Source organism: Nymphalis io, chromosome 7 (assembly GCF_905147045.1).
Source record: "Nymphalis io chromosome 7, ilAglIoxx1.1, whole genome shotgun sequence".
NCBI lineage: Eukaryota > Metazoa > Arthropoda > Insecta > Lepidoptera > Nymphalidae > Nymphalis > Nymphalis io.
In genome coordinates, this window is record NC_065894.1 from 2799770 (window position 1) to 2820448 (window position 20679).

The 20679-nt window shown below is 30.9% G+C and overlaps 1 protein-coding gene across 2 annotated transcripts in view; it reads left to right on the forward strand.

The window, feature by feature from the left end:
- The first annotated feature begins 625 nt into the window (after positions 1 to 625).
- LOC126769410 (connectin-like) overlaps positions 626 to 20679 on the forward strand; it is a 35063-nt gene continuing 15009 nt past the window's right edge. The window contains exon 1 of one of the 2 annotated variants that reach the window (XM_050488171.1): positions 626 to 736. The gene's annotated coding sequence lies outside the window, so the exon portion shown is untranslated. Of the gene's footprint in view, positions 737 to 5960; positions 6033 to 20679 lie in introns of those variants that run through there. The other variant, XM_050488172.1, reaches the window with a different exon arrangement.

Here is a 20679-nt window from a genome sequence, read left to right on the forward strand (position 1 = left end):
TAACACTCTTTATCGTTCATTTGTTTATGTTACTGTTTCTGTAAATATTTCAAATTACATATTATGTGCACATTAATAAATAATTATGTATTTAAAAATATCAAAATCGTGATAAAACTAAATAATATATATTTTTTTAATCATCGAAGTTCATTCGTTTTCCATTCGTTTAATGAACGTCCTTGGTTGGGATTTTAACAATTAGTAATATTCATTCTTGGTTCATTGAAAAATGGGTTTTTGGAAATTGTTATGGGAACTTTGGAAGTGAAATTAAATAGTTACGGAATATCGATGTATTATAAAATGTGAATATATAATTCAAGAAATATTTGTAGTACATAATATGGCGGAGTTATAGTTATAGAGATTTAAGAGTTGTTTATTGTTTGCTAGAATATAAATACTAAATGAGGAGACGTTTTCTTTGTAGTGCCTGTCTAAAAAAAGCTACTAAATCAATGTACTTAAAACTTATAAGTGTAGCGCGAGATGCAGGCTGATGGAGTGTGTAGGTTAATGCTTGGATTGGAACGTCAATTCTTATCCATGATTTTATTCTGACATATGTTGTACTTATTTTCTCTTGTGTGCCGCGGTGACGTGTATATTTTGAGCATTTTAAAATCAGCTAGTGTACCGAACAATTATCGTTCTATCCCACAATACTATCACCTATCCCTTGGCTCCTGAGCTCCCAAGAATTATCTTTACGAGTAAGAACCCGAATTTCAAGGTAATCTTTATATTCATCTTAATACAGTCCACTTATCCACTAAGCTACTTGTACTCGAAAAGTATGTAATATTTTTTATATGAAGCAGTTTCATGAGCTTTAAATTAAAACTATTAATCTAATAAGTGTGAATATGATGTCCTTGTAGCAGTAATAAAACTCAATACAAATTACATTCTAAAATTGCCTTTAAAAATTTATATAGCAAAAAAAACAGTGGTAAAATAAAATGCAATTTTTTAAGTAGGCGTTCATTTATATTTATGAATAAAAATATGTTCATGTGTGTGTTTATATGTTCATTTGTTTTTTTTTTCGAAATACATTAAGCACGAGCTTGTGATCCTATATTTTTTATTTTACAGTTTTCTATCGGATGGACAATTCAGCACTTTTCTTAAGAATGTGTCTGTTTCGAGTTTCACTCAAATCCAATATGCTTCGAGTATTTGATCGGAAATCTAAATTGTAATGTGTGGTCACGGTGATTCAATCTTTACATGCGATTGTGTTTGCAGTGAGAACGTTCAGAATACACACTCATGCATTATTCTCTCGATTTGTTGTATAACATTTAGATACACGCCTTTAATATATAATATACCATATATACATTATATATTTATATGAAGCGATCGCAAGGCAATATGTATATATAATATCGGGTGAGAGGTTATGACGCTGTATATCGTTGTTGATACGTCAACCATGTATCGTGCAGGTGACTTGGATATAAAATCACACTTACCTATATTGTGAAAAAACAAAACGATATTTTTTTTTAAGAAAACAATTATAAATTAATTTTATAAAAGTCTTAGTTTAGTTGAGGTGTAGCTTAGGATATGGCTGCCAATCCGGAAGCCACAGTTTCGCAACTTCTATCAGCCCCAAAAAAAGTAACTATAGCTTTCGAATAATATTTTCCATAAATAGTGTTTCTTATATATGGGTATGATAAAATTATAAAAACCTGGAATTTGGCAATATAACACGAAGAAAAACGGTGAGGCATGTAATAAATGTTTTGTATGCGTTTAAAATTTAATAGGACTTATGAATTTCAATATGTAACCTTATATGTCAAGACAATATTTCCATAACTCTTATATCACATTTGTATGAACTATAAAAATACGCGAATATTTATTAAATCTAGTTACCCCACATCTCTCACTCCCACTTTTCTTATCCAGTCCGTTGATACTGTTGTGAAGCGTCCCACGATAAGTTCCACGTAAATTATGTGATATTTTAAATTCATACTTATTTTTAGCACGAGTACTTATACTTTTTGTTATTTTTGATAATGATAAATTATCTGCTGTCCAAATTTGACTACGGCGGTTATTTTCAATGACTTATTCAACTGCACCGATTATAGGGCAATAGAGTTTGCGCAAATATGAGTAAAATATAACAATGGATGGCAAATTTAGAGAAAGATCTAGAGGAATCTGATTAGAGAAAGATCAGGTGCTAGCCCGACTGCTTTACATTCTTTGCCACAACTAATCATTGCCAACTTTCATACTTTGGGCTGCTACTAATAAGCAAGCCCGTCTGGGTAGGTACCACCCACTGATCATAATATTTTCTTCTGCAAAATAGCAGTACTTGGTATTGCTGTGTTCCGGTTTGAAAACAAAGGACATAATATCTTAGTTTGCAAGGTTGGTGGCTCGTCCGCCTATCTATTCTATAAAACAAATAAATAAAAAATATATCCTGACAGATGATTATTTTGTGTTGGGGTGGTGACCACTTACGATAAAGCAACCCATGGGGGCCAATTAAAAAGAAGGAAAGACCGAGGGTGTGAAACTAGGACCTAATTAACCTTGCACTTTTAGGCCTTGATGTAGGACTTACCTGTCCTGCAGGCAAAACTGTGTACATTTTCTGTGATAATTAATTTTATTATCATTTGACACGATACCGACCAAAGTAGTAGTTGCCTCATTTTAAGCCGTGGCCATTTTAATAGCTGTGTAAGTGTATTTTTTATTAAGTACCATCCATCCAACCGCCAACCATTTTTATAGTGGTTGGACACACGTTGCAAACCATCAGAAATGTTCCCAGGAGAACGTAAAAACATTTTTCGAAGCTTAACAATATTATATAAATAAATCCTTTAATTGTTAGTCAAACAATTTCTTTGACATTTTCTCATACTTTTTAATTTTAATATTTAAATATTAGCTTTTAAGACTTTTTAATTTTAAAAATAGTTTTTGATAAATAACATAACATCATTTATTATCTAATTCTGGCATTTAGCTTGAATACGATTTAATATAACATCAGTTTTTTTGTTATTGAAAACAAGGATAAGGTATTGTTTTGTTTAAGTTTACTTCGATTGTATTTTGCATTTGGATGTTAAAGTCTGTTGTACCAAAACGAGTTACGTACTGGCTGACGAATTCGTTTGTAGGAAACACAAAACTGAGAATGAATGAAATATGTTTGACAAGTCACGTGATCAAAGATTGACAACAGACAATAGAAACCGCTTTGACCCGAGTCGAATTTGTCCAAGCTCGTTGACTTTGTGTGTTTGTGTGATTTTTTAAGTAAATAAAAAAAGCTTTCATCTCATATTATCAGTTGATAAAATTGTATGATTCAATATTCAATGAACTTTGACATTAAAATTTACTCATTAAAACTGTAATAGAGTTGGAATTGCAGATCCAGCTTCCCGGATACATATCTGACGAGTTTGTATTTCATTTAAACTTTGATTGTAATAACTTTTAATACGAAAATGTTGCATTAATATTGTATTTTATATAATTCAGTTTTAATACCATTGATGACCCAACAGTATTCCATCATGGAATACTGTTAATAAAATGTAACACAAAAAAACACACCAAAAAATACTATAAATAAAATAAAAAATAATTTCACCGGTTCGTTTTCAGATTTGTGATTACGTTATTTATAATTTACTTTTGACTAAAAGTGTAATAGAATACGTGTAGTTTTTAATATTTGTAAATGTAAAATTAATTTGTACCAAAATTTAATTATAAATTTATATAAATAAATAAAATTGAAATGTTTCTCTAATTTAAAAATAACTTCTTCTTTTTAAGTTAATATGGCTATTTGTGAGATACCAAAACCAAACGTCATTTTTTTATTTTTGTCTGTCTGCCTGTCTGTATCATGCCAAAGATATCGTTGTCCTAGCAAATGGATATGCACCTAATATAGTAAAACACTTCACCTAATATAGTATATAAGGATGCATTACATAAATTAAGTATATGAGTTTTTCTTTAACTATATAATAATAATCGCTCTAATATCATAACGTATTAATAAAAGGATGTATGGTGTGAATATTTGTTACTTCTTCACGCTTTATCACAGCTAAAATATGTCGTAATTGACATAATTCGGCCTTTTTATCCCGGTTGACTGATTATCGATTATGACGCGGGCAAAGCCGCGGGCGATATGCTAGTAATAACTATATTATTTAAAAAAATATTTGTAATGGTCATGGCTTTTAATTGTGATTTTAACAGTCACACTCCAAATGTCCTATTAAGAGCTTCACGTGCCAGTAATAATTAGCTTTTCACCCTTCACGCCGGAACACTATTATATTACACCGTGCCCTTCTAAAGTTAAATACAGGATGTTGTCCCAAGTCATACTCGAGCGAGAATTAAATAGGGGTAAAATAGCTCATGATCAACAAGGCTAAAAGTTAATCATAACTATACCAAAAATGTGTTTGAAGAATACATTAGAATCAGTATCTAGTCCAATTCAATCTGTAAAGTTTTAGATCTAATAAAATATCTAAAAAATGAAGAGATTTTATCTTGATTTTCCGGTACAATATTGTTACCCCATGGCTAATTGTATCAAAAAACGCTTTGATGTATCTTTGATAATTCTATAAGTGATACTGGAATTTTGTCAACTTTTACAAGTGAATGTCAACAAGGGTTCCGATCTTAGCAAGCACTTATAATATTTCAAGTGCGTAATCCGTGTTCGTACTTCTGTAATCAAAACTACTGTTTATAATTACTCATTTTAGATATGAAACAACTATTGGTGTGCTTCGGGGGGTAAGACTGTGTTGTATGCCGTGACGCTTTCTTATGTCATTAGGCCCCCTCTTCGCCGCCGCTCTATACTCCTTTGTGTGTGTGTGTTTTTTGTGTGTGTGTATTTTTTGTGTGTTTGTTTTTTGTGTGTGCGTGGCGCGTATACTATATTATTTAATTCCTTCAATTCAATGAGAAGAAAAATATATAATTATTTATTAAGGAAACTCTTTGTTTTATATATTTTATTCTACTTTTGTTAATAAGTTTTCTTAAAATATTATAAATTATATCATAAACCACCAATTTGGATGTTCCACATCTCGTCATCATATTCGACAAGGTGTCTCGTGGCGGACACTTTTTTAATTATTAATAGTACATTTTACCAGAAACCATTTACGGTAGTTAGAGTCAAAGTCATAATATAATAAATGATTTAAAATTAATCATTCATTTAAATTTCGTCGAAATCAGTTCAGCGGCTTCTTTCGCGTTAACAATATAAATCCATAATTATAGTAACGTTGTAAAAATAATCGTCCATATTGGAGTCAACAATATTTTTAATAAACATGAATATTATTATTATATTTCATTTTATTATTAAACTGAGCTGAGATTGGCCAGTTGTTACAAGAAGATCGCGAGTTCCCCAGATGAGTACATATCGTGTTCGGCGGTGAAAGTGAGGATCGTGAGGAAACCTACATGTGTCGGATAAAAATGCAACACATGTAAATGTACACATCCCGCACTGTAGCATCGGTGGAATAAGTTTCACACGTTCTCAAGAAGAGAATAACTTAATACACAAAATATTTATAATCGAAGTACTGTATTTACTTTTTGATTGACTTACTTTTTATATTAGAAATTGGTGGTTAGAGACAATATTCATGGCAAACGTCAATAAATACTATTTTTTTTATATTATAAACGGGTTAAAACAGCTTCGCAAATACGTAGATGAACCAACAATGTATTTAGAAACTAGGTAAAAAAACTTTACAACTCAATAAATATTAAACACATATAATTTCATATAATTATAAAACCATTATAGCCATTACACGCTTATGTCCCATCAACGCTCAAGCACTTCTACGGTCTGTTCGTTCTCAAACAAAGTTCAGTCGTAGCGAAAGCCCCGTAGCGGCTGGTCGTGTTTCGTGCACGTGGAAACTACGTTGTGTTACGTTTTGTGTTCGTTACGGGTATAGTATTTTTAAATTTTTAATATGTTGTGTTGTATTGTGTTAATTGTTACGAATTTCACGCCAATCAGCTATTAAATTATCTGTTGTATTTAAGGTTTTTTTTTAATGTCAGTGTTACTCGTATATTATTTAAATTGTTCCAATTTAAATAAAGAATAAAATAATTATAATACATGAATAATTGTTGTAATTATTTAATAATAATTAAATAATTACTAATTTATAAATAAAAATAAACCCATTAAATTCATACATTTTATAATTCTTAAAATAAATGAACTGTTTGAACTTAATTATTTAAGAGTTAATTACTATCATAAACTTCTTAATATCAGATTTTATTAGATTAAGAAGTTTGTTTAGCTCTTAAATATCCCCTGGGTAATTAGAGTTCCCTAATAAAAATGTTTCAGTATAAAAAAAAAATTAAATGAGCGAAATTTACGAAGTTAGGCTATGAAATAGCTTTTGTTTAGATAGTTAAAAATTACGCCTCTCAAGGATATTACTAGAAAAGTTTTTATAGTTTGCTTCGATAAATAAAAATTGCGGATAAAATTGATATAAAACTTCTTAACGGGTCTTTTAAAAGGAGTTTTATACTAAGGAGATTTTATGTTATTTCGGTACTATTTGAGACCGCGTAACAAATGTTATTTGTGAACCTAGTTTGGAAGTGTTTTTACGTCTATCCGTTTAAAAAATAGGTGCTAAAAACTTAGTAACATTTTATTATTTTTATATATATTATCTTGGATTTACCTTCAAATTATTTTAATTGTAACTGTTTTTTGACAATGCTACAAACATTGTTGTTACAACTATGAATACATTATTAGTAATAATATAAATAGAAATAATAAAATAATAATATACAAGGCAATAAAATACTACCTTATGAAAAAAATACTTCAGAAATACGTCGTATAATTACACGTCTAATTGTCAGAAAGCCTATTATTATTGCTGTATCTATTATTAAAATTCCTTTGCTATATTTTTCGTTAAACAATTCAACCTGATAATAAAGCGGTACTAAATTACTCAACTTGAATATAGTTGTTAAAAAAAAAACGACGAACTTTCAACATGCTTATTTCGATGGCCAGTATTTTTTTTTAAATAAAATAATAAGGTTTTTATCGGAGATCAATATATATTTGAATATTTGATATATTTTTAATCATCAAAAGGAGTTTGTGTTGTTTATATATGTAATGATGAACTCGTTTATTTGAAGTTATTATGTTATTTGTTTGCGTCTTTGTTGTTTGATAATATATTGTAATGTATTATTATTCTTATAAATAATTTAACAATACATATTATCGTTAATGTTTATAATTAGTTTATATAAAGTTGTATTGTTTTCCTAACGAAAAGAAAGAGACGGGAGATTGGACGACATAATTGAGTTTTACTTAGTGGTAGGGCTTCGACCCAGTGGGTACCACTCACTCATCACTTATTCTTCCACTAAATAGTTCTACTTCATATTCTTGTGTTCTTTGAAGGGTGAGTGAGCCAGTGTAATTACAGGCACAAATAGGTACAATTTGTTTGTAACCAAGATTGGTGGCTTATTGGCTATCTAAGGAATGGTTAATAACTTTAACAGTGCCAACGTAGACAGTGGTGACCATTTACCATCAGGTCGCTCAAACATAAGTTGCCTAAATAATATATTATATAAAACATTGTTTTCAAAATATATGAACACGTTTATTTATTGAATTCCAATATCCTTTATTAATTACACTGGCTCACTCACCCTATAAGCCGGAACACGCCAAGTACTGCTGTTTTGCGGTAGAATAGCTGAAGAGTGGGTGGTACCTACCCAGACGAGCTTGCACAAAGCCCTACCACCAGTAAAATATAGTACCACCACCAGAGTGATATATTATGTATGATATTAATTAATCGTATATATGAGTATAATCTGTAGGCTCTTATGTTATATAAAACTAAAGCTATTATAAAGTAAGATAAAGGTTAATGTATAGGATTATAAGTTTCTACTAGAATTCCTTTTTTAATAAAAAAACAAAACTTTTATGTTTTTGTTATTGCTATTATTAAAATAATGTATATCTTACTTGAAAGCCAAAATATAATAACTACATGCTTTTATATCATCTATATAATCTTGGCTTGAGTAATATGCCTTATTTATTTTTAACAAACGAATTATTTATTTGTTTTTTTAAAAAGGAGATTTTTTTGTTGTTAAAAAGAGATAAATATATTTTTTCAATTCTCCCTTATAAGCAAAGATTTTATCGTACGTTATACATATTTAACGTACCCAGCTAAAATTTCAACGTAGGCACGAAGCTTGTGTAAAAATGTTATATTTCAAACGAAGAAGACATTGAAAATTTTACTTTGATTAAAATTTCTTTAAGTGGAATAAAGTTCAAAGTGGATAGTTCGTTTTACTCTGAATTTTTATATTGATTCTTAAGAAATCTGCTTGAATATTAAGTAAGAAAAACTACAAGAGTAAAAACTATGTTATATTTTTTTTAGTTTTATCGTGTTAAATAACTTGATACAATATATATTTATTTTATTTTTATATTTTAAATGTAGTTTTTATAAACAGGTGATCTGCATTGCTATTCTGTAAGAAATCACCTCATAGCTCAGTTCATGTAAGTGTATGAGTGCCGGTTGGCGTGGTTGGTAGATACTTGCCTTTCACGCCGAAGGTTGTGGGTTCGATTCCCACCTAGGACAGACATTTGTGTGCATGAACATGTCCGTTTGTCCCGAGTTTGGGTGTAATTATCTATAGAAGTATGTATTTATAAATGAAAAGTGGTATATCTAGTATATCAGTTGTCTGGTGTCCATAGTACAAGCTCTGCTTAGTTTGGAATCAGATGACCGTGTGTGAATAATGTCCCAGGATATTATATTATTATGACGAGAAATGTTAAATGGTAGTTATGCTATTTTGCCCTGAGGTGGACGCCAGCCGGGATGGCCTCGCGCTGTCGTAGTCCTCGTGAGGAGATCAGGGTGGTAAGGGGCTTGTGCGAAAGATTTTCAATGAGTGAAAAAAATAGTATACTATTTTGATATATATATATATATGTTCATATGTTCTTGAACTTGGAGTAATAGTGAAAAAGTCTTATTGCCGACAGGGGATCAGAATTGCCATAAAAGGGGAAACGCCGCTAGCACTCTTCCCACGCGGTCATGATTTGTACAGTAGCTAGTTTTAATTTTTATTTGTATCTATTTTGGGCCTTAATATAAATTACGCTTTCAAATTTTTTTAGCTGTATAATTATGGTCACCTCTTGACATTTCACGATCGTGTTTCGTAAACGATCGTGAAAGTGAGTTCCGAGTTTGTTCTTACAGACTAACTATAAGTTACCTTCACATAGCCATCGTAAGCATTATTATCCGTTCACACTGTGAACTCACCTTCGTCTATTGGCACTATATCGTTGTGGCTGCCAGTTCAGCGGATCAATTCTGATCCTTCAAACTGAAACACGTCAATACAATGTATTGCTGTAGAATAACTAGTCTTTTTGGTTGCACAAATATTCTATTTTTAAATGAGATAGATATTATATTCTAGTTTTAACAACTGCTTCCTTTGAATCAAACCTGCTTCGTAACAAATTTTATCAAAATCGTTTTAACGGTTTAGTCGTGAATGTGAAAGCGTTAATGACAGGCAGAGTCAGTTTACAATTAATAATATTAGTATAAATGTACTCGTAGATTGATGATTTAATTGATATTGGAAACATATATACTGTTTGAGTTCGATCAGCCAATGAAAATATTTTTTCATGCAGAAGGATTTTTTGTAACTCATCACTAGATGTCGCTACTGAACATTAATACGATACTATTTAATCAATCGCCACAACTTTCGCTATTTATTTCATTTTTGTAATTTATATCCACATTTATTAATTTAAGTTGAGTGTTATGTTGTTTCTTATGTCAATAAATAAATAACAATTGGTAATTTAGCCACTCTCAGTTTTAGCTTATTAAATATAATGAAATGAACGTAAATACTTAAAGCGTTCTTAGTAAATACAATCCATTATACCATTACGATGTTCGTAATGGTATAATGGGTTCGAAACTCAGATCTGTAATTTGGGATATATTGAATTATATTTACATGAAATATATAATAATAAAAAATATGAGGACATTGTGCTAGTACATTAAGGACGGGATCCAGGTACCATGGATAAATCCCTTGTAGGTCTACTTAAAAAAAATACGTATAATACTTCAATTAAGAGAATATTCTTGTGAAATTAGGTAAATAGGTTAGTAATTTGTATTATTATAATTTTTTTAATTAAATTAAACGTTATTTCTGTTGCTATCAACACCACCATACCACCACTACTGGACTAAGGTCCATCTTCTCTTTTTGAGGAGAATATTTGAAGCTTCTTTGTGATACGAGAGTTTTCGCGCAATATATTCGAAAAGTAAAAAAAATGACGGGTACATAGACTAGACATACACAATTAGTCCAGTGGTTGAATCACGTAAATCTTAACCGAAGATCGTGGGTTCAATCTCGGGCAATGATTTTTTATGTTCATTTCGTGTACGGAGATTAAGGAAACCTGCATGTGTTTGAAAATTCGCCACCGATCCACACTGGAGAAACGTGATAAAACAGGCAAGCTTTCCCCTAAAAAAGTGAGGAGAGCTTAGGTCAACTATTGGGACATTAATAGGCTGTTATTAATAGTATTCAATGAATAACAGTAACAAGAGGTACTTACAATTATACAAAATTATAATAAATTCAAAGAAAATAAGAATGTCATAATATTTCAGCATAAAATCACGATAACCTTTATTATATCCGCTTCATTAGGCACTCAAATGTGTACACCCCTTTAAATCTATTTAACTCATATATGTAGGGTAAGTGAAACAAAATTCTACAAAGACTCAAGGACGACGTATTCCACTTTTATCAGACAAAAATTAATGATGGTCTATTCAGACGAGAACTAGTGCTTTAGTAACAAAACGAATAAAGGGGACCTCTAAATAAATTATATGGAATATTATACCATCTTATAGTTATTAATGGTGTGCACTTTGCTTTATTTTATGTTTTTAATATATATAAAGGTTTGCCACATTCGTTATTTTAGGTTAGCGTATATCTGGGTAGGTATTCTATTGCAAAACAGCAGTACTTGGTATTGTTGTGCTCCGGTTTGAAGGGTGAGTGAGCAAGTGTAAGTGTAAGCGATGGTTAACATTTTATGCAATGCCAATGTCTATGGGCGTTGGTGATCACTTACCATCAGGTGGCCCATTTGCTAATCTAATAAAAAAATACTTCGAAGTACTGGATTTTAACTCCAAGTCGGGCCAATAATTAATTTACTAAGGATTATTATTTGGCGGTGGAATATAATATGATGAATGGATGGGTAAGTCCAGATGGGCTTGCATAAGTCCTTATCATCAAGTATCTTGTCAGCAATACATTACCATCATCTTCTATAGAACTATTCTATCTGTAGTATAAGGAGACGTAGATCGGTGTCGGGTTTAGGTGCAAAGATATCTAAGTGATGTAATACAACCCATTCATTAGTTAGCCCACGCCTAAATAGCGGTGCATTGATTCCCTCCTACCAGTGTGCACGATGAATGAGCCAATAAAAGGCACAATAGAGAACAATTTGTATCACACATTTCGTAGTGAATGTAAATTCAAGGATTGACTAATGTGTTTGAAGGAACAAATTTCTTTTGGCAAAATTAAGTGTTTGATGTGTGAACGAATGAATGAATGAATAAATTTAAAGCCACTACAGAAAAATACATTTCATTCTATGGTTTTAATGTTGTAAACCTTTTTACGATAATAAGCTATTTTAATGAGTTAGTTTAAATGTGTTCACCTATAAATGAGGTTTAGCGGGAGATCACTGAAACATTGCTGTCTTTTTCTTACGAATGTCAAATTAATATTATCAAAAAGAGAACATCATTGTTTACGAGGCATATAATTATTATTGTTGTATATATATATTACATTCTGTCATTTCCGTCTGACAAGTCTTCTGTGGTGAGTTTTTTATTGTTAATAAAAATCTGCTGCACAAGATTATAAAGGTGATACGAATGCTTGGCGTTAATAATCGTGGATTTTAACGTTTAAACGTTTAAAATTTTAAAATTCCATACGGAATTCCAAAAAATTCTTTAAATGTAAATAATCTTGAGTGCAGCTATGAATACGAAAACATAAAATTGTGAATTAAGTTCACTTATTTATCTTTTATAGTTATATCGCGTTCTTCCGAAACTCAATTTCATTTAAATAGCACAGATAATAATACTTATAATAGTACGCCATTTTAATATTTTCCCGCGTTAAATGGCAATGCAGTCGAATTTAAAATCTCTATAACAGTGCACCGCACATTTGTTTTTATGGATATGTCGCTATTACACGAGAAATAAAAGTTTTTTTTTTAAATCGATTTGTAACAAGGAAGAATTTACGAGGGTTAAACTCCTTTTGAGTATTCACTATGTTTTTAACTTTCGATTTAAGTTATATAACTACGTCGAATTTCAAATTAAACATTGAAAAATATTTCTAAGTAATTCTTATTGTAAGTTTTTATAGTGTTATTTTAACGCTTGAACTCATATTATTATTGAAGAGGATATTGGTTTTTAATTTATTACTAAAGAAGAAAGCCACAACGGCCTAGTAGCTAGAATACGTGAATCCTAATCGAAGACCACGGGCTCCAACCCGGGCTTAACGACTTAGTTATAAAGCTAGGACAAAATTATGATTTTAATTGTACACTGAATTTTATTATTAATTTAAAGAATTACTACTGGTCCCCTCAATTAAGAGTAAAAAGCTTAGAGACTATTTATAGCCCAAGAGAGAACAAATCTGCGACTCGTATGCGATGTACATACATATATAAGCGTAATGTATACTGTTAATTTAGCTATTAAGGCGGTATATTCAAATATTTTCAAGATATTCCTACTGTGGCAAAACCCTTAGTACAAAATACTATATAATTTTGAGATAGATGATGATTAGCTATATTACAACAAATAACATATAAATGTGGCTCTATTAGAGTTTTATTGTTTATTAAACACTTTATTATGCGTTACAAAAAATATAGATTCTAAAATTTCCATAGAAAAATTAAAACAAGCTTAACGTTTGAAAATATTCTTCCAGTACACTCAAGAAGTAAAAAGTATTTTAGACAAGTAAATAAGAGGTATACGAAACGTATTACATAACTATATATAAAATCTAATATTATACAAATAATATATTATAAATAGGTATTTTTAAGTGCAGATTTAGGTACTAAAAATAATCTATACACCTTAAGGATCGTGACGTGAAATCTGAATAACTATAAAAAATGTCAAAATATATTTAAAAAAAAAAATCTAATTATGTTAACACAAATGACTTTTATCACGTAATAAAAAGCACAATACAAGACTAACATATGTCTATAGTCGTATAGAATATTCGAATTGTAGTATGAATAGTATTTAATACCACAATAAAACAACAATTCGACTATTCAATATCCAAACAACAATATATGAAGGAGCAACATTAATCAAATTTCACCCCAAATAAGAACGAAATTTAACCTTACCCTATTTTTTAACTTTTGGGTCTATTTAATTAATTAACCATATGCACTTATAACCCCTCACGTGAATTTCGTTTTAATAAAATGGAATCTCATTGATTAAAATCTTTTATGCGTTAATTAAAAGTAATGGTTCCTAAGCTAGTTTTTACCAATTATTTAAAGTATTTATAACATATATAAATAAAGTAGATTAAAAAAGTAATCTTGTGTATATTTCATGATATTTATTTTTCTTCTATTCTAAATAAGTTTCACTTAAAATTTGTTAAAAGAACATCATTTTAGTGTATGTTTATATGGCAGTTTATATCGTAAATTTAAGCTTTTAAATTTTTTTTTTCTCATCGATAATGTTATAATGTAAATTAATAACGAACTTTTATATGCCATTTTACTTATTTGGCACAATATTATCTCGATGATATGAAAAAATATTTACCGTGTATTTAAAGGTGAATTCTTGTTCGAGTCATTGTCATTATAGCTCAAAATTATCAGTAACAGCCTGTGAATGTCCCACTGCTGGCCTCCTCTCCCTTTTTGAGGAGAAGGTTTTGGAGATTATTCCACCACGCTGCTCCAATGCGGGTTGATAGAATACACACGTGGCTAAATTTCAGTGAAATTAGACACGTGCAGGTTTCCTCACGATGTTTTCCTTCACCGTCAAGCACGAGATGAATTATAATCACAAGTTAAGCATCTGAACCCACGATCATCGGTTAAGATTCACGCGCTCTTACCACTGGGCCATCTCGGCTTAAAATTATATATTAACGAAAATCAGTTTTGTATTTATTTTACTCGATATTTATTTATTAGTTTAACATCTGCTGGGCGTCCCCTGCCAGCAATATAGTTTTTAATAGTTTCTAAAACCACTGCTTTTGAGTTAAACAAATTCCATTCTATTTAACACTAAATACCAAATATATGAAATTTCACGATGTTCCCGTATTAATATATAACAACTACAATTAAAATTGTCCTTCTAAATTACCAACCCGAGTAAATACTATTCAATGCTTAATAAGCTGTTTTCATGCTATCAAAACAGTCCCGGATTGGTTGGTAGTCCATTTTACAAAATTATTAATCAAATAAAATTCATACACACACGTATTAACCTAAATAATATTTGGAAACTTTTAACATAATTTCTTTCTTTAGCCCATTAAGTCGCGCCTAAAAGTCAAAACATAAATCAAAGCAAACGCAAATTATCGTACATGAATAATAAATATCACGAAAATGGAAATTACTCATTTTATATATGAACAGAACAAATATACAATAATTATAATGTTTCCTCTAAATAATAAAACATAGAATCGGGTGTCAGTTCAAATTATTTATATAAATACTCTTTTGTTTTATTGCTTTTTCAATTGATTTGATCGGCCAAGGTCATTTGGTTATGTCGTGTTAAACAAACAATTTTATATATTCGCTTCAAAAATAATATCCGACAAGATGATTGATTAAACAAAGGAACACATTTATATATATTAAATAAATAATTAAGTCGTTATTATTATTACTAATAATAATAATGACCTCCAGACCGATTTCGGCTACGGCGGCCAATTTCAAGAAACATATACATATTATAAGGCACAAGTGTATGCGAAAGTACAGGTACACTATCTATTTCCTAACTCTCATAATCCGATGGGACGGCAATCCGACACGACCGGAAAGAGTTCAGGCGCAGGACCAATGGCTTTACGTGCTTTCCGAGGCACGGGAGGCACTTCTAATTTCCAGACTCCAGGCTGCTACTGAGAATGTCCGACAGAAAATTCAATAACTCTATTATTGGCCTCGCCTGGGATTTGAACTCAGGACCTCTGGGTCTGCAGCATTACATGTAGCCACTAAACCAACGAGGCGGTCAAATATAATAAAAATATATGTCTCATTATTAATAATATATATTTATATGGAAAATACAATAGATTAGACATATTATATAATAATATATACTATATATTACATAATAATTAAAAATAAAAATAACATTATTGCTATAGTTGTAATAGATCCAACTATAACAAAAATATTTAATTCGATACTTAATTACACGGATTTAATTAAAATTATAGTCGATTAGTAAATTAAACAAACAATAAATTAAAAAAAACTAATATAAATTCCAAATACACTAAACTTAAAACACAAAGTTTCCGAATTTTAAGGAATTCAGAAATGTATCCTTGCTGGGACACGGTATTCGATTTTAAAATATACCGCAGATTTTTTTAACTTTGCCTTTTGAGAAATTTAAATTTCATGCTATAAAACATTCATAAATAGTTCTCGATAAAAACTATTATATATAATCGATAAAATACTGTATAGACGATAAAAATAATGAAGTAGTTAAAGACATAATCGTATATATAAATAATAAAATATAGAATAGGGTGTCAGTTAAAATTATTTATATATTAATTCTTTTGTTTTATTCGTTGATTTCATGCAAAATAAATTATACAATCTATATAAATTTGTTTGTGAAAATTTGAAATGTTGGAAAAGTGTAAATACATGCTTCACATTAATTAATTTGATACTGTGATATAATGATTCAAAAGTGATTTTAAGGTGATTTGAAAAAAGAATTTTCATTATTTGTGTTTCTAACTCGAATATAAGAAGATATTTGCGTATTCTCAAAGCATTGTAGCCTACTTTGTTATTTGCTTCAAAGACGAAAATTATACGTAACGAGATTACAAAAAACTTAATACTCGAGTGCATAATAGATGGCGTTACCGTCGCAACTAATATTTGAATTTGAGTCATTTATGTTTATAAAACAATAGTTCCAAAATAGAATAGTCTTATTTCAAGTTATTTTAAATTAATTAAAAAAGTTAAGTCGTATTAATGACATCATTAATATTATCCAATCAAGATGGTGTCAAGAGAATGATTAATTAAATCTAAGTTACTTTTTTCCTGGAATTGAATAACTATAATATATAAATAAAGGAATTAAAATTAATATTAGGTCCTTACATATGAAATTGGCGTTTTGTACGGAAGGAATATAAAGTCAATTTTTTTGTAAAATATATTTAAATAATCTAAGTATACACCGTTGTTATCTATGCACTTTTGCCATTGGGAGTTTATTGATCTTTACTAAAAAAACCATGGGGGCGAGAATCAATAAACTCTTTGAAGGCGGTTTTTGACTGCCGCATCGGAGTTGAATTTTTTTCCTTGTAAGAAGTTGTCCAAATTCCGGAAAAAATGGTAATCTGTTGGAGCAAGTTCTGGGGAATACGGTGGATGTCGCAGACATTCCAATTTTATTCATTCTAACTTAGTGGTTGTTTATTGTGCAGTGTGTGGTCTTGCGTTGTCTTGAAGCAGCAGTGGCCTAGAGCGATTGACCAATGTCACTTGTTTAGAAGTTAGTTTTTCCTTCATGGTTTGCAGTTGCTAACAATAGATATCTGCCGTAATCGTTTGGCCAGAGTTTAGAAAGCTGTAGTGAACACAATACCGGCGCTAGTCCAATAAACACTTACAAGTAACTTTTTCTGAGTCAATTTTCGTTTAGGACAGGATTTGGCTGAGTCTCCAGGATTCAGCCTTTTCATCACAAGTACTGATTCGATTTAAAATCCCTTCATTATTGTGTCGGTTGAGCAAAATAATACAGCAGTCGACGCGTGTTTGCAAGTTCGATTCACTCAATTCATGAGGTACCCATCGTTCAAGTTTGTTTACTTTCCCGATTTGCTTCAAGTGGATTAATACAGTTTTGTCCCTTACCCCGAAGCTTGCAGCTATCTCTGAAGTGCTTTGTGATGGATCCGCTTGCACAATAGCCTTTAATTCTTCATTTTCCACTTCGGTTTCCGGCCGTCCACGGGGTTATTCTGAAGGTCGTAATTTCCAGAAAGAAAACGTTGAAACCAAAAACGTACCGTGCTTTCTTTTGCGACACCAGCGCCGTTTACTTCATTAATCCTTCGAGCTGTTTCTGTAGCACTGGTGCCACGGTAGAACTCGTACTCGTAAATATACCGATATTTCATGTGTTCCATTGTGGGGTAATAAGTGACGCCAAAGAAAAAAATAATGAGGAAAAAAACAAATGAATGATAATTTTTTAAAACTCAAATGTACCAGTTAAATGAATTTATAAATTTGAATTTGGAATTCTTAACCAGATCAGAAATACCTCCTGTATTTCTGATCAAAGTGGTCAGTACGACAAAACGCTAATTTCTTATGTAAGGACCTAATATTAGTAGAAAAACTGTCATTGTGATGAAATATATGAGTACATTACATTAAGAATTCATAGGAAATATCAAAACAAATATGGCCGTCACGGGACGCTCAGCTGATGTGAAACATGGTTGATGGTGGATGACTGAAATACTTACGTAAGTATTTTTATATTAGCAGCAAATAAATAAACAAATACAGTTTTGTTACCAAAATAAATTTATCTTATTCGGTAATAATACTAACTAAAAAGCCGTCCCCGGCTTCGCTCGTTTATAGTAAAGGTATGTATAAAACGTTAAACTCAATAGAGTTTGTATTACAATGTAAACGCTGGTTCTGGAGTGGAGCTCCCAGCCGGCATTATTTTTTCTGGCTTCTTTAAGAATCATCGTGAACTTTCAGCCAATTTATCCTTATCAATTATACACCTAAATCTACTTGAAATCCTATGCAAATGCGTTTGGAAGCTTTTGAGGTAATCGCGTTCAAACAGGCAGATAGACCTACGTGACAGGAGGGTTTTATTTTCTAACATGTAAATATATAGTCACGAAGTATAATGTAGTAGTAGTACAATAAGGTATAATGCACCACGCACATACTAGGAGTAGAGAGAGAGATTCTTAATGTTTGCCGTCACGGCATACGAGTCTTTTTTTATAGAATTGGAAAGCGGACGATTATATGGGCCCCCTGATGGTAAGTGGTCACCAACGCCCATAGACATTGGCATTGTAAGAAATGTTAACCATAGCTTAAATCACCAATGCGCCACCAACCTTGGGAACTAAGATTTTATGTCCCTTGTGCCTGTAATTACACTAACTCATTCACCCTTCAAACTGGAACACAACAATTCCAAGTACGGCTGTTTTGCGGTACAATATCTGATGAGTGGGTGGTACCTACCTAGACGAGCTTGCACAAAGCCCTACCACCATACCATATGTTACCATCTGTATTCCTCGTAAGGCACGCCAATCGATTTTTCACTTCAAATATAAAGCGAAACCGGTCAGTTTCTTTGAACGTAAAATATAACAGATGGAGTTACTTCCATTTATAATAATAGATATGAAAATGAGTCATTCGAATCGTATAATGACGGCTGTATAATTTATTGGAATCAAGTTGTAATTATAAAATATATTCATAATTTATTTATAAATGAAGGGATACGTGTCCTACAATTTACTGTAGTAGTACATATTGTATATAAATTATGCATGTGTGTGAATGTGAAAATGTGTACTCACATTTTCACATACGATGTATGTTTTTTATGTACATGTACGTGTACTGTGTATGTATATAAACATATGAGAACAAATTATTTATTTGTATTGACATTTTGTAATCTGTGACCATGTTAATCAGAATACGCATATTGCAACATTTGATTTTCTGATTGATTTGTAACTTTCCTGAACAACTGTATTTGCAGTCTCAACGAAGACTCGCCAAAATAGATGTACTTTCTTTTAATGATCCAGTAGGAAGGTTATCCGACGTCTGGACGAAGATTAGAACCAACGGCTTTCAATACAGACGGTCAATCATCTGCGATAGCATTAAAAGAATAACTATGTCAATAATATAAATAGTAATGGGTAATATGGTAAAGTGGAACATGTAAATAATAATTAAATATTGCTAGTTCAAATGCGAGTTTATTTAATTAAGTTCTGCTGTGAAGAAGAAAAAAATCGCGAGAAAATTCCATTTGTCTGTGGTGTCTGTGGCGGTGGGACTCCAAACCTTCTCAACAAAAGAAGAGGAGGCACCGCCCAGGATTGGGACATAAACAGGACATAACTTTTTAATATGATAAAAGTTTAAATTTACAATTATGAGACTCACGTAAACAAATTAACTCGTCTTCCATGCGGTACAATAGTCTTAGTATTTATAATGTACCGTGTTTGGAGTGTGTCCAAATGTATGTTTAACTAAATTGTAGTTTCAGGCTCCAAAGGCCCTGAACTTTGCGTTGGAACCTCGTGTAAATTAATTCTAGTTAGGCGACACCACAGATAAGAATATATTAGAAATGGCATTGAGTATATTATTGTTATTACAGACACGAGAGACGTGATTCGAGCATCACTTAACGTTTACTTGTACGAAATATTTTTACGAATTTACTTGCATATTAACGAAAGGAAAACACAATTGTATAATTACAGTACAATGTATTCAAGTTTTTAGCAATAAAAGCGGCATCAGATTTTACGAGATCTTTAAATAAATAATACATTAAGCACAAAATTAAATAATTTTGTTTTTTGTAAAAGTAAAATTATTTAACCATTTATTGCCCGAGTTCAAATGACAAAACGAAATTTAATTCGATTTTTATAACAAATCTGGGAGCTGTCTCTTTTACAATATTTGTTGTTCATTCCTCTTCGAGCGACACTTTATAGGCTAATCACTCTTTTGCCTGACCTACCTATAAACAATGCTATTTAAGCTCTTTTAACATTGATATTTAACCTTTTCATAGCGTTTTTTAGTTTTATTATTATTACGGGACAAACAAACGACCCACCTGAATTGAAATGATTATCTGCGCCCAGGGTTACCAGATAAAAAATTAAAGAGTCCTCACAGAAAACCTGTTTTTTTTTTATAAAATAGGAAGACGGGCAATTGCGCCACCTTTTGGTAAATGGTCGTTTTCGTCTATAGACATTGAT